The 21,312-nt window shown below is 43.5% G+C and overlaps 1 protein-coding gene across 4 annotated transcripts in view; it reads right to left on the bottom strand.

The window, feature by feature from the left end:
- Arpp21 (cAMP regulated phosphoprotein 21) overlaps positions 1 to 21,312 on the bottom strand; it is a 155,412-nt gene that overhangs the window by 122,824 nt on the left and 11,276 nt on the right. The window contains exon 1 of one of the 4 annotated variants that reach the window (XM_051201440.1): positions 15,655 to 15,756. The exons of the other annotated variants lie outside the window; for them this stretch is intronic. The gene's annotated coding sequence lies outside the window, so the exon portion shown is untranslated. Of the gene's footprint in view, positions 1 to 15,654; positions 15,757 to 21,312 lie in introns of those variants that run through there. 4 annotated transcript variants of the gene reach the window in all.

A 21,312-nucleotide genomic window follows, 5' to 3' on the forward strand; every position in this document is an offset into this window, starting at 1 on the left:
GTCAATTAATTTTTTTTTTAATTTTTTTAAAATCCTGTTGAGGGTGAGTGATAGCAACCAGTTCAACAGAACCCAGTCAGGGGCCTCAAATTCAGGATTTTTATTGGGGATTTTGGTGTCAAGGTTATGGCTGAATGGTCCTAGGACTATTGATGGAAGTGTTAAGATGTGTTCAGGGATTCCAGGGATTTTCCTGATGATGACATTGAATATTTGAGGACATGTAATCACAGAGTTTACCATGCTCAAGCTAAAGGCTTGGAAAGGACTACTGTCCTTGCACACATGTGGTATAAATGAATTAAATAGTTATTGTGCTGTTTTTCTCTCAAAGACTTCAACTAAAGGAATCTGCTGATAAGCCTCATGAAAACTGGTATTTTAAGAAGAAATACATGTACCTGCCTCTCTCTCTCTTTCCCTCTCTCTCTCTGTCATATATTTAATGTGCAACCATACTCTTACTCATCAAACATGATGCAGAATCCCTGCCACAAGGTGAGGCATCTGAGCCTCTCCAGCAGGGGGTTGAGCTGTTGATACTCCATCATACAACAGCACAGACAGCACAGTTATTAAATCTTGTAAGACCTCATATCCAGGCTACAGTAAGAGAAAGTTTCAGATAGACCCAGATTACCCAGATAGACACATCACAGAAACGAGTTATCTGTCAATCTTGAAGGATATATAAAGCTCAGTTTTTGTACTATGGACTTATTTGCAAAAACTTTGAGATTTTAAGCATAGATTAAGAAAAAAGAAGTCTCCAATCTATGGTTTTCCAAGGTGGAGGCATTTTTGTGACTTACTATAACCTAATTGAAAAGGGCAAAGTCTAAACACAGGAAAACCTATGTGATGAGGGAGAAAAAAAATGTTCAATTAAAATTAATCAAGCCAGGCACCTCTTTAATTCCAGCAAGGCAGAGGCAGAGATCTCTGAGTTCTAGTCCAGGTTGATTAGTAATTACTAATTGATGCTTAGTAAAATCATGTCTCAACATTTTTTATTTTATTTTTGTTAATGGTGTTAAATTTTGTTAGTCATTTCCTGTGTGTGTGTGTGTGTGTGTGTGTGTGTGTGTGTGTGTGTGTGTGTGTGTATTTATGTGCATATGAGCCAGAGGTGAAGCCCCATTCATTACAGAGTCTCTCACAGATAGCTTGCCTGCTGGTCAGGGAGTCCCAGGGATCTGCAAGACTCTACTTCCCTGCATTGGATTTAGGGGTACAAACTACCACACGTGGCATTTTACAGGGATGCTGGGATCCAAAGTTAGGTCCTCATCTCAGGCAGTGCTTTGCTCATTGAGCATCTCCCCAGTCCCCAGATGTAATTTTTATGAAGATTTAAAAGGATGTTAATAAAAAGGCCTAATCACTACCACCTAGCAGAAAGGACACTGTTCATAAGTGTAGATAAGCAGTGAGGTAGAAATGCCATTGCCACAAAGCTATTAAAATATAGGATATAGGAGCATGTGTCTAGCACTTTAGATAATTCACTTATTACTAATGAAGAGATTGACGTGGGAGGGAAACAAAGAACATAATAGGATTCTCCATGACGACAAGGGAAGCAATTTGAGTCTAAAACTGCTGGAGAATTTTAAGCTCCTTAACATCGATGACCACATTTTGCCTCATAAGCCTTTATCAGAATCCTAATGTAAAATATCTGCATATGCAAAAAAATGTGGGAGAAATCTGAATCTTGGCTATGTGCAAACGTAGATGTGGTCGAGGCTAAGTATTTAAGGTCCTGTGTAATCTAAAACTGTCCTCAGAGCCTGGTGTGTCCTGACTTCAGTTGTGTGAATGGCAGCTGGCATGAGTGACTGAGGTTCAACTCTCCACGCCGTGGGACTTGGCCAAGCCTGCTGATATGAGGGCCAGCTTGCACCAAGGTTTCTCTAATTTGGTGTCCTGAAGGGAAACTAGCTGGAAAATTAGACCTCATCTTATAAGGTTTCATGATGCAACATTTGTGTGTATATGTGTGTGCAACACACAGTCACACACACACACACACACACACACACACACACTCAAAGAGAAAGAGACTAGAGGCAAATGTCTGATGTCCTGGGTCTCACTCTAGCATTCTTGGTCATGTTCCCTTGAGAAAGGCTCACTCATGAAACCTAACACTAGGCTGTGGTTAGCAAGCTGCATTGATCTTCCTGTCTTTGCCTTCGCCCTGCAACAAACAGCTCTGGGGAGGCAGGCACACCACAGCTGCAGGCCTGCTGCCTTTGTTTATCCAGGAGGTGCTGAAGGTCTGAAGTCTGACCTCAAACTGTACTGCAATTGCTCTGATGCCATGGGCTACCTCCCAAGCCCGTCATAAAAAAAAAACAAAAAAACAAAAAACAAAAACAACAAAACAACACCAAAAAACAGCACATAGAAATGAGGAGTAGCTTTGTTCTGCTTGTGGTTGTCACCCCATCACAAACACTTGAACTTTTTGGGGCATCTCTCTGGTAGATTTTAATAGTTGTATGGCTGGCCTTTTCTTGAAATAAGACCAGAGCAGAATTTAAGTCCGCTGTTGAAACCATGTTCATCACCCTCACCTAGATGGCCTTTGGACATTTCAGTATAGCCTTCCTTTTCAGATAAACATCCACATACCCTCACACCTGGGATCTAATAAAGGATGTGGCAAATACAGTTTTTTTTAATAAGCAAGTGACACACTTAGCTTTCCTGGAACACAGAATTTTAGACTCAGTGTCTCCTTTTCTAAAGACACGCACCTGGATATTTAAGACCGCATTGTCTTCTTACTCAACGAGGTTGAAAACAAAGACACATTTGGCAATGATGAAAAGGTAAGGATATTTCAGGGAGGGGCATCATCAACCGCTTGAGAGAGGAATTCCTATTTTCCTTTGCTCGACTTCAGGCTTCTTTAAGAAAGGAGTTGCTATAGACGATACTCAATTTGCCAGAGCCGGTCCAGGTGTAGGTACTGGTACATTTAAGCTGGAAGTCCATCCTACACAGGCCTGCTTTTTGTGTGACTTTTGTTTGTTTTTAAGCCAGGGTGTGTTCTTGTTGTCAAGAGGTGTATGCCACAGTTAACTCTCAAGCGCATGGCTTGGGAGTTATGTGTTAAAGCTATTCTGAAATGGAACTGTCAGGTAATATAAGGCTGTGGAAGAAACGCCCCACTTTCCTTTAATTGGCTACAAGGAATTTCACCTGCTTCTCTTTTCATTTTCTTCCCCTGCCTCTCCACAGCGAACGGGAAGCCCAGAGCCAACCACAGATGGAGCCTAACTCCCAGCAGTCATTGCAAACTTTCTGCTTGTTCAGGAAGAATTCCAAAACAACTTAAGCTATTCTCACACAAGTATCCCACACTGACTGGTTGCTTGCTGATGGGCTGATTTTTTGAGACACTAGGCTGGCCTGGGACTCACTATGTAGCCAAGGCTGGGCTAGAGCTCGCTGTGTAGCCCAGGCTGGCCTCAAACTCACAGCTATGCTGGAATGACAGAATAAGCCACTACAGCCAGCCAGAAGTCATTTTTAAAGCAAAGACTACTCTTAATTTAGTTGCTCTGAAACAGGTAATAGAGTGCATGACCTTCAGTAATGGCTGGTTAAGTTACTAAAGGAGTTAATAGATAAAGCTGTCTGTGAGATTATGAACTTTAACAATAGAGTGAACCGTTGCCATCTTATTTCCAACCAATTGTCACCCACTATCATTACCACTACCAAAACCACATAGGTAAATAGAACTGGCTTGATTTTGTGCAGTTTGATACTTGACATAGGAATAAATATTAACAAAACAGGACTAGGCTGAGGGGATTGCTTAGTTGGTAAAAGTGTTTGGCTTGCAAACCCACGATCCCATGTAAATAGCCCAGGTGTGATGGTGCACACTTGTAATCTGTATTCGAGTGTTTATACACAGCAATGTGCACACAGATAAACACACACTGGGAAGGGGCTGGAGCAGCACTTATAGCTTCTACAACACACACCCCAAAAAACAAGGAAAAGAAAGAAATTAAGCACAATGCACAAGTGTTAATGGAGCTAAACTGAAATATAAGTACATGTAATCAAATATTAAAGAAATTTTGTCAATAATAATGTTTTAAATAATTGTTAAAGAAAAAAAAAAAACTAAAGGAAAACCCTCATACACAAAGTGAGTTATTTAACGAAATGCCAAAACAATATTCACACTTATTAAATAATCATTTAAATTAGCATAGAATATGTTTTTGTGCTTGGAATAAGTATCTAAACCAGAACAATGCAAAAACATTGAAGAACAAAGCCAAGAATAGCTACAAGTGTGACTAGCCAATGACATGAATATTTTAAAGCTTACTTCCTTTTGTAGGACAAAGATGTAAGAATTCCAGAGAAAAACGAGTTTCTAGGAGAGCCCATAGTGGCATATTTAGAAGAAATTGACATGTGGCACCCATAACCACATGTCCAAGGGTGTCTAAGCTAGCACATTGAGTCTGTAGAGGTTTATAGACATCCATGAATTATTTATTTATTTGCCTGGAGCTTGCCATTTACTTCAGTTTTTGAAGCCAATGAGATGGCTCAGTGGGTAAAGGAGCTTGTGGCTAAGTCTGAAGATCTGGAAGGAGAGGGTGAAGTCTACAAGTCCTCTCAAGGCCATATGTATCATGGCACACGGTGCATGAGCACACACATGCACATGCAAATAAGTACAGACACTCTACTGTAAGTCCTCATAATTAGACCCGAAAGGGTTACTATCTCCATATTGATGTGGACACAGTTCCTAACAGGAACAAAAGACAAAAGGTTCTCTAGCCCTTCATTCACAGTCTGTTACTCACTACAGGAAAATCTTCTGTCATTAACAATGTGTGGAATGCACCCATTGGAATGCTGGAATGCTGGTTCCTGTCTCGGAATGCTGGAATGCTGGTTCCCGTCTCTGTTTCTATCCCAGAGATAAAAGCCACCAGGTGCTGGACAGAGGCATGGCATATCTAAGGACAAACTTACCCACTGATTTGTATCTTAGATGAGGAAAATGCCAACCTTATGGCTTATGGGAAAATCCCAGAACCAGAGCCACTCCAGCAACGTGATGAAACCAGCATGGAGTGCTTGCATGCATGTATGTATGTGTGTATGTATGTTTGTATGTATGTATGTATGTATGCAAATGAGGCTAAAGAGAAAAGGCATTTAGGACATAGAAGAGGTGGCTGTGCAAGGGTTCACCTGTGACATAAAGTAGAAAGGAGACTAGGAAAAATGGAGGTGTGCAAATGAGGGGGCGTGGTAAAGAAGGGGAGATGAGAATTAACGAGAATGTCTGAAAATGCCACGATGAAACGTAATACTGTGTGCCACAACTAAACGATTTAAAATAACTAAACATAAAATGGCCAGTTCCTTCATCTGACACAGGCCAGCCAGCCTCTCTCTGCAGTGTTGGCCTATGGACCTCTCTCCCTTTCCATCACTCTTCTTCTAGAACAGAGGTTTTCAACATGTGGAGCCTGACCCCTTTGGGGTCAGAGAACCTTTTCACGGGGGTTGTGTAAGTCCATTGGAAAACACAGATATTTACATTAAGATTTATAACAGCAGCAAAACTACAGTAGCGACAAGAAAATCATACCATGGTTAGGGGTCACCACAACAAGAGGAATTGTATTAAAGAGTTCCAGCATTAGGAAGGTTCTAGAAGAAAAAGGCTTCCACTTAAACTTTTATCTTAAGAGCTCTTCTTTATCAGATTTCTTGTTATTATTACTAGATAAATGTATCAGTGACTACATTTGGAAAGAAAGGTTTGGTGGCACATACATCTTGGAAGCAGAAGCAGGCAGGGAGATCAAGGGATGTTTGAGGCCAGCCAGCCTGAAACACCTGCTGAGTCAAATATTAACTGAGGTACAGAACAAACTGTCTCAAAACCAATGGTGTTAGTCAATGTGACAAGGTCAGTGGCTAAAAGTATGGTCATACAAACCTGGCAACCTGTACTTGATGCTCAGAATTTACAGAAAGGTGTACGGAAGCATCTGTCTCCAAAAGGTTCTCTCTGGTCTCTACACATCTGCCTTGGCTGGCCCCCACTGCCCACAACACACAATCATATTTTTCTTAGAAAAAAAGAAAGGGCAATGGTGTTTCTCAAAGTCACAGTCTGTGCAGAGGTGTTGTAAAAGCTGAGCTGTGATCTTCTTCCCTAAAGACCTAGCTTCTTCCCAGGCTGCTTTTGCATGTATGGACACAGACAGACAGAAGCTGAACAGTGTATGTTAATTCATACGTTCTGGATTAGGATGGAAGGCTCAGCTTCCTCTCCATGAAGCATCCTTTTAGGGCCTGCAGACTCATTGGCCTCCACTAGCCCGAGTGTCCCTTCTGTTTCTCACTGTTGGAAACTTCTCAAACATTTGAATATTGATTGAGAAGTGTCACTTAAGTTAGGCCACACACACACACACACAACACACACACACACAGAGAGAGAGAGAGACAGAGAGAGAGAGCAGCTGGGTTAAGTCCCTTAAGTCAGAGTATTCAAGTGATACCCCTCTGCTGCCCCTCCCCAAATGCCAGATCAGGCCACATGAAGTCTGGAGCTGCTTCAGCTCAGAGAACAGAGCAGCAGCTGCTGGGGGTTGGCTGCTGAATCTCCTGGCCTCCTGCCTCCTCCAGGCACTCACTGGGGCACATGACCAAGGAAGCAGCTGAGCACCACCTTAAAGAGGAAACACAACAGCCTTGCCCCCCACCCCAGGCCACCTGCTCCAGAGCTGACCAACCAGCAGCAGCCCGGCTCCCTTACCATGGCTACAGCAGCTGCTGGTTCCCCCAGGGGTGTGTGTGCCTGGGCCCTTCGCAGTGAGGACGGGGCTGGGCGTGGGAGGTCATCTTGAACATTTTGGTCAAACATCTGTGGAGTTGGATTGTGGGGAGTCAGAACTATGTGTTCAAGTGGTGGGGCTCACCTCAGATTCCAAATACTGCTTTCAATATTTCCTGCAGATTTTCCATAACACACTGTACTCCTTTCCCTAGAAGAAATTTTCAGTTTGGTTTTGTGCTGGGATGGAAATCTGCCACAAACATAAGGGGCTGTTCAAGTCACTTTTAGGTTCATCGATTTCCAAAAGGAGGCCCCGCTACTACACACACACACACACACACACACACACACACACACACACACACACGGGAGGGGGGTGCTGGGGAAACAGCTCAGTTGGTAAAATGCTTGCCTTGCAATGGCCGGGACTTGAATTCATCGATGTCAGCCATATAAAAATGTAGGCATGGCAAGACTTTCTTGTAATCCTGCTGCTGGACGGTTAAAGGCATGCAGATGCTTCATGCTAGCTGGTTAGTCAGTCTGCCTAGTTAGTGAGTTCTTGATGAGTGAGAAATACTGTTTAAAAAAAAAGGCTGACAGTTTCCTAAGAAGGACAACCAAGGTTTGTCTTTGACCTTCACACATACACCATATGCATGTGTGTGCATACACACAGAAAAGGACACATACACACTTTGTGTGTGCTCTGTGGAGTCTAAGACTCAGAACATGAGGAAAGGGAGGCAGCCTCAAGTGTCAGAGCCACACCCACTTCCCAGGGCTTCTATAGAGCCCAAACCTTGGAAACAAAAGAAGACAGCTTGCCCTGCCCAAGGGCTGTGCAGTGGACTTCCCAATCCTTGGAACCCTGGTTCCAATGCCTTTACCCTTACTCAGGTCAGTGCAACTAGAGACATGCCTGATTTCAGACACTGGCAATCTACTCTCTGTTGTGAAACCACACCCTCTGTGTCATTCACCCAGCAACACAACTGGCTATGCTTGGCGATGTTAAAAATACATCTAGAACAGAGAGAGGCAAAATACCAATAGTCTTGTGTGCACACAGATGCTCAGAATAGATGATCCTATTTTGTGCATGTATTGACATTTTCCACAATAAAAGGTCTGATGTCTAAAATTTAACCTTTGGGATTAAATTATAGATAGATGCATACACTATGCTCAGTTGCAGGCCATGTGGGAGGCTCTGATTTGCAGGTGAGTGGGTATGCCCAAGGGAAGTGTGAGAGGCTTGCAGACTTCTCATAGAGGGGATACTATGGAAGCCTGCTAGACTCCAGGCAAGGCTTTTCTCCCTGGAAACGATGAAAAGGAAGAGCTATTTCAACACTGGCTTGAGATACGCTTCTGCTCAGCTGTCACAGAACACCGGTGTTGGTTTTGACCTTTCTGATGGAGTTAAGATCATGGACAAAAATCTCTCTCCTAGATGTGTGGTTGTGTGTGCCCATGGTGTGTGTGTGCTCATGTGTGTGCCTGTGTATGTGGGCTTGTGGGTAAATGTATGTGTGACTATGTATGTGGATTCGTGTTTGTACACGTGTGAGTATATGTGAAGGCCAGAGATCAACCTTAAGTTTCATTTTTCAAGCGCCTTTCACTTTGTTTTTTGAGACAAGGTCACTAATTGGAGCTTGCCAGTCAGGCTAGGTTGGCTGGACAATGAATCCCAATGACAAGTCTGTCTCCACCTGCCCTGTGCTGGGATTCCAATGCATACCACCATTTCCTCTCTGGTTCCTTGGTTCTGGGGATGGGGTTAAATGCCGAGCCTCATGCTTGCACAGAAGCACTTTTCTGACCAGTGTCTGTTGAAAGAACCTCTCCAATGCTGAGTCAGCTCACCTCAAAAGCCACCTTTTCCTTTGTTACCAGCCTGACTGCATTTAGAATCACCTAGGAGACAGGCCTCTGTGAAGGGCTTTCCACAAAGGTTTGCCTGAGTGGAGAAGATCCATCCTGAATATTAGAGGTTCTGTCTCATGGGGTGGAGTCTTGCCCTAAATAAAAGGCAGAAAAAATGATGCTGAGCATGGCAGTACACACTCTCTCTCTCTCTCTCTCTCTCTCTCTCTCTCTCTCTGCTTCCTGGCTATGAATGTAGCAAAGAGAGCTGCCTCCTGCTCCTGCCACCATGCCTTTCCTGCCAGGATGGACTATAGCCTCAAACAGTGAACCAAACAGAATCCTTGATTTTTTTAAGTGGCTATTGTCATAGCAATGAGAAAAATAACTAATTCAATAGTGGGGACCCACAGTCCAGAGGCCATTTTAGCTCCTTATCATCTTGTGGGCCTGGAAGAGGTCATTTTCTTCCTATTAACTCTGTGGCTTTCTCTTTCCCTCCTTCCAGCTTGCTCTCCTCTCAGCCCCTTGACTGCGTTTCTCCACAATGTTCCCTGGGAAATAACTGCACATTGAACTCCATTTCAGAACCTGCTCCAGGACCCTGTGTATGGTCACCCAACACCCCTGTCTATGGTCACCCAGCATCCCTGTGTATGGTCACCCAACACCCCTGTCTATGGTAACCCAACATCCCTGTCTATGGTCACCCAACACACCCTGTCTATGGTCATCCAACACACCCTGTCTAGGGTTACCCAACACACCCTGTCTATGGTCACCCAACACATCCTGTCTATAGTCACCCAACACACCCTGTCTATGGTCACCCAACACACCCTGTCTATGGTCACCCAACACCTCTGTCTATGGTCACCCAACACCTCTGTCTATAGTCACCCAACACACCCTGTCTATGGCCACCCAACACACCCTGTCTATGGTTGCCCAACACAACACACCCTTCCAAAAACTCCTCAGTGCTTGTAAAACCAAGGACTTGTACACTATCTATAAGGGGCCAAGAAGGAGCACCAAATTTTCTGGTTATTTGCATATTTAATTCTAAACAAAACAACAAACACATACAAATGTGGCTTCCTTTAATGGTATGAATTCTTGTCTACATGTGCAAAATTATTCTGTTTTCTTTTTCTCGTTTGTTTGCTTTCGCCTTAACATTCAGAGGGTATTTAGTCCCTAACTACAATTCTAGATCCAGATCATTTGGGTGTCTCAAAAATTATACTCCCAATTCCAAACCAACAGCAAATAATACTCTGTAAACTACATAACAGGAGCCTAAGATTGTGAGGACTAAGAATGGCATGAGTTAGTACCTGCGAGGGGAGTGTGTTAGTTCACTTTATCATTGTGGTCACAGGGTCCCACACAAACAGGTCTTAAAAAAGACAGACATATTTCAGCTCCTAGTTTTGGAGAGTTCAGTTCTTCCCAGCAGAGGGAGTGCGATCTCCCCAGCTGATGGGATGGCATATCACCTACATTCAGGACAGTCTTTGTCCCTCAGTTAGCCATTTCTAACACATGTTCTTACAAATACAGCCAAAGGGCTGTCTCAATCTTCCAGGCCGTTCTAAACCAAGATAACATTTAAGAAGAATCATCAATGCTCCAAAGCAGTAGTTCTCAACCTTCCTAATGCTGGAACACTTTACTATAGTTCCTCATGCTGTGGTGATCTCAACCATAAAATTACTTTTGTTGCGATTTCCTAACTGTAATTTCCCTAATGTTATGATGCAAATATTCTTGGAGCTAGCGGTTTTGAGCTGGAGGGGGTCACGACCCGCAGGTTGAGAACCACTGCTGTAAGTGATCCTTGGCTTATAGAATTATTTCATTTAGTCTCTCTAGTGCTTTCATGTTCTACTTTACATGAGTCTTCCCAAACACTGCCAGGTCAAATACCTTTCCCAACAGAGGTCAAACAAGTTCAAAATCACCCTTTCTTCTGAGAGACATGTTATCAGTATAAAAACTTAGAGTTGGCCAGGTGGTGGTGGTGGCGCATGCCTTTAATCCCAGCCCAGCACTCAGGAGGCAGAGGTAGGCACATCTCTGTGAGTTTAAGGCCAGTCTGCTCAACAGAGTTTCAGGACAAACATGGCTACACAGAAAAACCCTGTCTTGACAAACCAAAATGGAACAAACAAACAAACAAACAAAAAACCCAAACAAACAAAACAACAACAAATGTAGGGTCGGATATTATTGATTTTTTTTAAAAAAAAATTATAATGGAACATTAGACATTAATGTATTCTTTTTCCTCTATTCTGTGTGTATTGTATTTCCATGAAAAATAGCACTCCAGAATTCCTCAAGAGAAATGACTGAAGTAACCCTGAAAGCATCTGCTATGCCATGCTCCTGGGTGCTGAGCAGAACTTGATGACACAGTTGCTAAGGACCTGGAGTCTCTCTCCACCCTTGTTTCCCACTCCTCCACCCTCCTCTTTGTGGCTCCCCCTAGGGGTGCTGCGGCTACAGCACCAAGTTCAGTCACCTTGTTCAGGAGCACAGCTCAGTGACTGACAAAGAACATGACAAAGAGTGCACAGAAAAAGGAGTTGGAGGCAGTATCTGATGGTTCACAAGGCTGAGAAGGTTTGCGTTTAGACTGGACTGAGGAGGACCTGGCTGTAACTGCCTAGGCAGCCAGTGTGTCTATTGTTATGGGTGTAGACAGACCCCAATAATACAGGGGTCAGTGAAAAGGGGCTGTGAAACCAGCTCCTAGTGGGTTTGCCACAGGTTGTAAGGAACACATTTTCTTTAAGAAAATTTACACTCAGGAGTTGGAGAGATGGGCTCAGTGGTTAACAGCACTGGCTTTGAGTCTCTGCACCCACATGGCAGCTCACAACTCTCTGTAACTCCAGTTCCAGAGAATTCTAATGTCCTTTTCTGGTCACCCCGGGCACACACATGTACACACGCATACATGCGGGCAAATACTTATACACATAAAACAAAAAGGAGTCTTAAAAAAAAAAAAGGATTAGCAATCAGCTTAAAACAGCTACACAACTTTTCTCATACCAGTTTTGTTTTTAATAAGTATTACAGAAAAGAATTCTAAATAAATCCATCCACACACACACACACACACACACACACACACACACACACACACTTCCTAACATGCAAGGAAAACAGAATAATTCATGATTCACATGAATAAAAACAGAATCTCTCTTACATCTAATAGCATGAACAGTTGGTTACTCAGTGTCCTTAGTCAGGGGTTAGTAATTCTCTTTTGGAATCCCACCAGGACATAGAATTTGAAAATAGTGTGGCTTGTTATCACACACCAAAGCATCAGTGGCATCCATCCTCCTGCCCTGCCCCCACCTGAGTCCAAGCATGAATCTCCCGCCCTAGCCCTTTCTTTAGAGATGGTGTGGCCATCCTGTGGTGAGGGCCCAGGCTGCATGTGATGTCTGAGATGGCTTAAAGGAGAAAAAAGAAAGTCAGAGTTGAGACTCAGGTTTAGGGTCTGTGGGAGGGAATCAATCAGAGCTAACGCTGCTGGTTTCCAGAGAGACTACGCCAGCAGCAGCGTGGTGGAGCCAAGAGCAGGAGGTCCTCTGGTGACCTGCCACCTGTTACAGATGTCACCATGCTCCCTTTTCAGAGGTGTGAATTGACTAGTGTCCTGTGTCCCCTGATGGAAATGAAAACAACCACTTCCATGGAAGCCTTTCCCAGAATCTGTGTTCATTTGGGAGCAGTGCATCATGTTTGTCTCTGAAACTGTTTCTCCAAAGGCCCTGTTTAGGGAAGAAGGTCCAGAGCCCGAGAGTCTGGGAGAATGAAGCCAGGAAGGCCTGTCCCAGCCCGCAGGAACTCTGCTCTGTCCTTGGCAGTGTGGCTCATGCTTCCCTGTGCCAGCAGATGGAGCAATGCACACCTGTCACAAAGCAATCCTGCTTTATGACAAGACCTTACAGGAGTGAGTCTCTATATACACAGGCCTCCTTGTGCCACCCCACCTCCCAACTCCATCCAGGGCGTTCTGACCGAGCTGCCCCTGGAGGGTATACAGGCTTTGAGGGAGAGCCTCAGTGCCAGGTAGAACTGTACCCTATCCATCTCCAACCTCCAGTTTCCTCTTCGCTAATAAATCCACGCCACTGTTTGTGACAGATGGCTGCTCTGAACCTGTGCTAACTCACAGAGTGACTCAGGAGTCACCTCCCCAACAAGTTCCCTGGTTGTCCCTGGGTTCACCCGAAATCTACTACCAGGCTTCCCATCTCCGCTTCACCTCAGAGACAGGGTCCCGGAGTCATCAGGCAGGTAGGGCACAGGCTTTCCAGGGCCAATAGTCAGGCTTTCCCACCAAGGACCCGGAAAAGAATCTGGACTCTAATAGGAAAGTAATGCTTCTAAAAATTAAGGTTTTGCATTTGTTTACACATTGGCTATTTGTTTTGTTTTGTTTGTTTCTATGATATTCTAAGATGGATCTTAAAGGTACAACTAATTGAAATTTGTTGCTGTGACTGAAGAACAAAATTGGAATCATGAAATATCTTTCAGTTACTTGTGGGCCAACTCAGACAAGAAATCTTTACTGGTACAAGTGGGCATCTGTAAATCCTAAGCCTCATTGATAAATACTATTCGAGTGAGTAGCATGACTTTTGTCTTCCAAGACTGTTTAACACTCAGTGAGACAGTATCAGTTCTGATCAACACTAAGATTGTGTTCTGCCAGATGAATTCCGTTCCGTAGACTGTGGGAGGCCAGAGGGGACCAGAGTAAACTCATGTGTGGTTCACTGTGCTTCAGTTAGGTGTGACCTGCAAACACGTAGTGAAAATTGGCTGTTATTTGTTAATTTATCTTCCCCATTTCTTCCCCCTCTCTATATATATCTCTCTCTCTCTAAGAAGAGGGTTTCACATGTCCCACAACAGCCTTAAACCTGAGGTTTCATTGACCTTGAATTTCCAATCCTCCTACCTTTACCTCCTAAGTTCTGTGGTTGCCATGTCCTGTGTACAGGGTGCTGGATATAGATCTCATGGGAGGGGGGTGCTTCCTTCATGTCATCTACCAATTGAGCTACTTCCCCAGCTGGGTCTTTACACTAAAATAAGTAGAGACCACAGATGGAAATAGAATGAGTCTGACTACAGAATGGGAGTGAGTCATAAGATTTTTGACTCACATACACATGCAAGTGTGTGTGTGTGTGTGTGTGTGTGTGTGTGTGTGTGAGTGTGTGTGTGTGGTGTGTGTTGGGATCCAAATGAAAGATATTTTTTAAATGGGTGTATACAGAAATAGTTTCTGCTGTGGATCTCAGAGTGTTTCCTTTTCTGTTTGAGATGAAGGTGAAAGACACATATGCACATTGTGTGTTGATTTCCAGAGTCATTGAGAGAAAACGCAAGCTATGTTGGGGTTCCCTCAGTGAAATCCAAACACTATTGTGAGATTCAAATGCCTTATCATAAACTATGAGGCTTGATGCTGCTGATGAAGGCACAGCATCTTAGTTAAAACAAACAGATGATTATCTTGGACAGCAGTGTAAACAAGACCCTAATTCACGAAGCTGCTAAATTGCTCTTCCCAGCTGCAGAAGATTGGCTGGGTATTCTCTCAGCACATACCAATATTTTCAGAGTCCCGAAAGTCAGCACAGAACAAGGCAGCCACGAACACTAGAGTCACAGGCAAGGACTGGTTCAGAATAGACCATGTCCAAGAGGTTCTCAGCCTCCATAGACATGCAAGTATTTAACTCTGTGCAGGTCTTGCAATTAAACTAGACTACGTGGCTTCTGGTCCTCACCAGACTCACTGGCATGCTCTGAGGAATAGGAACTTGGGTTCATGCTTTCTATACGACCAACAAAGATGCTGCATGCTTGTGACAAAGTGAACCAAAAAGTTGACGTTTCAATGGTGGTGATCACAACCCCACCGCTGGTCATATCTGATTCACCTTCAACACAGAAGCACTTACACATCCCGTAAAAATAACAGCTGTTGTGGCTTCATTTATATTTCATGTGCCAAGTGCCCAAAGGATCGTTTTATAGACGGTGATTTTAGTGCTTGCTGAAACTTACTTATACATAACACAGAAGGGAAAGTGGAAAAAAAGAGGAAGAAAGTAAAAATAACAACAACAATAAGAGAGCTGAGGGGATGAGTCAGTGTGTAAAGATGCTTGCTGCACAGCCTAATGACCTGAGCTCCGTCCTGAGGGACCACGCTGGTGAAGGACAGTCTGGCGACTCCTGACCATTGTCCTCATGAGTCATGGCATGCATAGGCTATGGCACGCACAAATCAATTAATTAATGAGTGGATGAATAAATGAATGCAATTTAAGACAAAGAAAGAGAGTAGGAAGGAAAGAACTCTATGGAAAGGGAGGGAAGGAGAAGTCAGAAAAGAGGGAGACGGGAGAGGGAGGTGAGGGGAAGATGGAGGCAGGGAAGGGAGAAAAAAGGAAGGGATTGTTGAGACTAAAAGGAACAGTCCTTGTCCAAGGTCAAAGGAAACTGGAATCATCTACTGTGGTCTGAGAAGCCACGCTCTACCCATTGCTCTTCGCCTCGTCCTTCCATGTACACACCTGGGTTGTGTTTACTCAAAATGAATGCGCAGCCATCATTACTGATTGCAGAAAGAGGAAGCCACATCACAATGCATTTTGCCTTATTAACCAGTGCCATTTCTGCAACCCAAAGAAACACACCGTTGCCTTCCACAAGTGAAGCTTTCTCCCACACACCCAAAGCACACATTTGTGTCTCTTTGCGGCAGAGCTAACGATAAGAAGCCCTTCAGTCAGAAACACCAAATGCTAGTAGAGCCTCCAATCTAAAAACGTGACCATGTTTAGGGAGGGATTTTTCTAAGGTTTGCCATAGCTTACCTTGACCACTGAGCTTGGTGATTTCTTTGAAGAGTTAGACCCTAAGGCGGGCTGATCTCAGTCCATAGCCATCCCCAAGGACTGGGTTGATGGAAGCTGTGAGTGATGGACAGGCTTCTGTGGGAGCCTCACTGCAGTCTAAGAGAAACTACTGGTTTGCTTTGAGCCTAAAGAAGACTCTCTGCCACTAACATCTGGATAGCTGCCTCATTTCCTCCTAGCTGCTCCACAGATGCCAGAGAAAGAGCGAAGGGCTGGGCCTTCTTGTCCTGTGCCTTCAGATCCTGCCTGATCACTGGATGTGAATTGGAAGAAGCAGCCACACCAGGTCAGGAGCAAGTTCCTTGCCCAGCTTTCTCTAAGATGCACTCTGTATTCCGTCATGGAGCATCTGCTGTGGCTGGCAGAGAGTGCCCTGCCGGTTATACAAGACGAGAGCATCCCAGGACACCCTGTACGTAGCATTTGCTCTTCCACCGTGTAGCCCCTTGCTACTGGGTGTTTCCTTCTGTCACAGCTGTAGCTGTGGCCACACAGGTGGGTGCACAGGCAGACCCACCTTGCCCAACAGCGTCCAGTGTGACAGATTCAAACACGAGTGTCTGAAAATTCTCCAGGGGTTAATAATGCCATCTGCTCTGATGGACTGTGTGTGAACTGGAGGTTTGGGGGAGCCTTAAAAGGGATATTGGGCTTATGTCATAGGAGAAAAACGTAGAGAAAGCAAAACTTCAACCAGAGAAAGTGTGTGGTGTTTCAGTTTCACACCTCAAGTTAGTCATGCAGGACTGGAAGCCTAACTCCACCTCTGACTCGGTAGTTGCTCTCTGTGCCTCAGCCTCCTCATCTGAAAATGGGCATCATGAGGTAACATCTCACCTGGTTAGCAATGTATATGGCTTAGCCACTGCCTGTCTTTCACAGAGAAAACTGCACACATCTATTCAGCACTCCATAATCACAGCTTGGGTTACAACGAACTTCAAACCCCTCCAGAGGCCCTACCTTCCCCATATTTCTAGAAGCCTCAGTGGCTTCGAATACTGTAGGGCACTAGCTTCCTTTGGAAGGTGTCTCTTGGGCACTGCTGGGTTTGTAGGCATGAGCTACCATGCTCGGCTAGAAACTGGTCTGTTTCTGAGGTTTTCCTATTACCTTTTAAAGTTCTCAGCCCATGAAGTTATGGCCTTCTGTTGGTTACGCGAACTCTGCGTTCGGTGAAGAAACTTTAGGTTTTTAAATAACTCGTTCTCAGCTTGTGATTTGTGGACCAGCAACACTAACATCCTTTGGGATCCTGTGAGAAGCTCCGATCTGAGTCCCACCCAGCCTCCTGAGATAGAATGCTCTGTATTTTATAAAACCCCCTTGTGTCTGCTGGTTTCTATGCATGCTTCAGAAAAACCGGTTCTGTCCAGAACTCTCCTGAGTATGACAGAAGACAGAGTCTGAGGTTTCCCCTGGAGATGACCTAAGGAAACACACCGTGGGTCCACTGCACTAGCACTGGCTTAAAGAAAAGCATAGCACACAAGTGCTGAACTATGGCCCCTGGGTCACCAGTGAGCCTAAAAAACAGAGAACAGTGTTCACGTTTAGTGTTCACATTGGTCTCTGGGGTTGGTATATAAAACCAAACATTGCATGTATGAATATCCTCAAGCTGCTATTTGTTTTAGCACTTTATTGGGCTGAGGTTTTGGAATGTGCACATTCTCTCTCCTCCTTGATTCTGTTCTGTAACCTTCTTCTTAATGGGTTATTATGCATTAGTAGCAGGATAAGTAAATGCAAAGGGAACATAAAATCAGTGGGCTCTATACCACAGACTTCTTAAATAGCAGAGATTAAAATTTTCATAATATAATGAGGCTTCAAATTTATACATGTATATACATAAATTCTACATTGTAGTTTATATGCAATTTATATATTTACATGTGTATATATCAACATAGAAATATGTGTATTTATCGGTTTATGTATATAAAAACCTCTTCAGAAAGAGTTTCTTGACATTAAAATTAAACTAACCTCCTTATATTGGGTGGATTCTAATGCGGGTAGTGTTAGCTAATGCCGATGATGAAATAGACAAATGAAAAAAAATTGAAGCAATGTGTTATCTGTGTATCTTCTAAAGTTTATTGGGGAAAATAAATCTATTTACCCTTAATGAATATTTCTACAGTTCTGTATTTCAGCTTAGCTAAGTGGGAAAAATAAATAAGATTATTTGAGTTGTTCTTTTGCTTCAGGTCATGAAATAAGATTTAATATCTCATTAGCAAAAATTAAGCACTGTCCCTGAGTTTCCCTGTTAGAATATTTTAATAACATTGTCTTTCACCAACACTTGAAAAACAGGCTCGCTTAATTTTTATTTCAGGGTCACACTGTGACTTCTGTTAGCCTAACCACTTCCTTTGTTTGAGAAACTGACTCTGGAGGGTTGAAAGAGAGAGAGAAAAATACCACCTTGGCCCTGAACATCTGCAGAGTAACCGTCACCCTGTGCCAAACACAGGCAGAAAGCTGATGCTCTGCCCAAGCACACCTGCACCCCAGGTGTCGGGAGTCTGCTAAGTAGAAAACACTCGGAGGACCAGAGATATCTGATGGGAGGCTGTGCTGCCTAATTCTCAATTAAGTGTCCTGGAGTAAAATGTTGGAAGAAGGAGGTCATCTAAAATGGGCAACTTCACCCCCAGTATCAATAAAATGCACCCATACATGCTGGCAGCTAGATAAAAGTGATTGCCTCTACCTGCCTATCATAGCTCTTCTGCAGGGGACAGAATGGAGGGAGGGATTGCTTAGAATGTATATCTGCAGGCTCAGGCAATATGTCTTCACTGGAAAGAAGCAAAATCTGGTACCTCTTGGCATGAACTTGCAAGTCTTAAGTGTGAGAATCCTTTAGGCAGAAAAATTGAAAAAGTCATTTTTCTTTAGGTTTTACTCTTTATATGCATCTACAAAATCATTTATTTTCTAATTTTGTTCATCGCCCCCCACCCCAGAAAGTTAATGTTTTTCTATAATTCTTTATTCTGTGGGCATGAATTTATTCCTAAGTGCAAACTGTTAGGTCTCTAAACCAGAAGTCTGAGTCGCATTAGTCTTTAGTGTGACTTCAAATGTTGACTCGGAGTTCAGGACACATTTTTTTTTCCCCTGTCCTTTGTTGTTGTTATTGCAATTATGTAATGTATTGGTAACCCTTTTCAGAAACAAGACTCTGGCCACTCCTTAAGTTCATTTCATTTTCATTTTTCAGCTATCTATGGACTGACACTGCATAGCATTCTCAAACTGTAACTATATAGCGTTTAAAACAACAAAGTATCACATCCTTCTCCGAGTTCTCAAGTCCTCTAGCTTTTTTCTCCTCTTTTGTGTGGAGCTGGGGATGGAATGCAAGGTGGCCTTGAACACGCTCTGCAAATGGAGCTACACACTGGCCTGTTTTCACTGACAGTCAGTCCATGAGTAGTAAAGACAGACGGAAGCTTGGATTCCTAATTACGTGGGTAGTATTTATATGCAAGACTCCGTAAGGGAACCCCAAGCTTCAAGTGTCCATCTTGGGCAGGAGAGATAGAGAAGGGGGCTGAGGCTCAAATAGATGGGTAGATTATCTGTCCACAACCTCAAGGGAAGCCACGGCAGTAGGGCAGGTGAAACCGGGGGCCAATGGCACAGGGTAGTATATACATACCCAGGGCGGCAGCCACGCCAGGCAAAGGAAATCTACTTATACCAGTTTCCCTTGTTTTCCATTATACAACCTTCCTTGACCCTGGCATTTTCATTGTAACCCTTCTAGATTATACCACTTAAGTGTGTGTGTGTGTGTGTGTGTGTGTGTGTGTGTGTGTTTTAATGACAATTACATAATGCAGTACAGTTCCTATCACAGAGAAAGATCATTGAAGGAATGAAACAAGCTTTTGTCTTATTTCTTATTTTGTCTTATTAGAGATACTAACATTGTGTGATCACAACCAGAAGGCAGGACACACACACTCACACACTGTTGAACACAAAACAACAGAGGCAATGATTTATGCCAAGTAATGACTATTAAAAAGATCTGACCATAAACAACTAAAAGGCAAATTCAGAATCAATAGAAGAAGACTGAATTTTACTTATCTTTGTCCATGTGGCCTTAGCAAGCAATTCAAACAGCCTACAGGCGGGTACCTTTTGTTTGTTTGATTGGGTGGTTTTTTGTTTTTGGCCTGGAGGAACTAGGTAACTCCCAGCATAAAAGGCAACCCATTCCCACAGAGCAGAGCAAATGCTACTAATGATCTAGTCAATGTATAAGTAGTAAAATTGCCACCACAGATGGCCACAGGTAGCTCCCCTAACCAGCCCAGAAAAACACCATATTCTTCCTTTTTCTTCCTCTCTTTCTAAAATCTTCACCAGTATTCATCCATGAACTACGTGGGCTTTCTGCTGATTCAATATTCTAGGAGTAAGATCATGTAGACAAAGTAAAAGACATCACGAGACCCAGATCTGCAGGTTGGGGGTTCTGTCTCTCCATACTGCACACACACTGGAAAAGCAAACAAACTGGCTGGTCCTTGCGGAGATCCGAAGAACTCATCAATCAGCAAGGAAACACACAACAGTTCCTCATCTTAAAACATCACAGCATCTATTTGTCTATTTGCACAGTGAGGTCAACACAGTAAGGTCACGTTTTCTGGTGATTTCAGGAAAATATAAATTTAGAGCTCTCTTGTCTGGCTAAATCCAATGAATGAATGTGATTTTACAGACAGCATGTGCTAGATAGATTAATGGGTTTTCTCTGCACTGTGTTTTATTTAAGATCATTTCCAGTTCTTAGATAATAATCCAAATCACACCTGGAAGGGTACTAGAATTCAAGTCAACATTATCCCAACATGTGTCTGGGAGGAAGCCTGGTTAACTTCCTTTGTGAATTAGCAAAAAGACACCGTCTCACCTCAGATGAGTCAGATTAGCAGGTAATGAAATGCTAGGTGGAATTCTGTGTGGGTCGGGAATTCTGAATCATCCTTACCCTGTCTCTTTTTCAAGGTATCTCTGCCGAGCTGGCTTAGAAAAGGTCAGGCCTTGCCATCCACTTGAGGGGCATCTGCTAGAAGGATAGTTTGCACCTCAGGTGACCACCGATGACAGACTCCCAAACCCCGAACATGTGAGTGTAGCTGTGCTAAAAATGGACTCCAGCTAGGCATGACCAAAGCACCCAAGCAAAGCATGAAAATATGAGGACCAGGAAAGAAACACACAAGCCCATCACTGGGATAAACACTATGTGGTTAATTCTCACAGTAACCCCACTTTAGAAACGATGTAGCTAAGGCAGGTTGCTTAAGAAACCAACTAGAACCCTGCAGAGTTGGACCTGAGCCCAGCTCTTGGGACCTCACCTCCTGATTTTTTTGCTGACTTTTCATGATAAGAGCACCACCTAAACTATTAATCCTATTTCCCATCAATGTGCTTGTTTTCAAGCCTGGAGGGGAAAACTATAATAAAAATTCATGAACAATACAATATAAAAACAGACGCACAGTTATTACAATAAGAAGTGTCATTGAGACACAAAATTTATAAACTAAAAGAGATCTTAGAAATTACCGGTTG

Source organism: Phodopus roborovskii, unplaced genomic scaffold (genome assembly GCF_943737965.1).
Source record: "Phodopus roborovskii unplaced genomic scaffold, PHOROB, whole genome shotgun sequence".
Taxonomy (NCBI): Eukaryota; Metazoa; Chordata; class Mammalia; order Rodentia; family Cricetidae; genus Phodopus; species Phodopus roborovskii.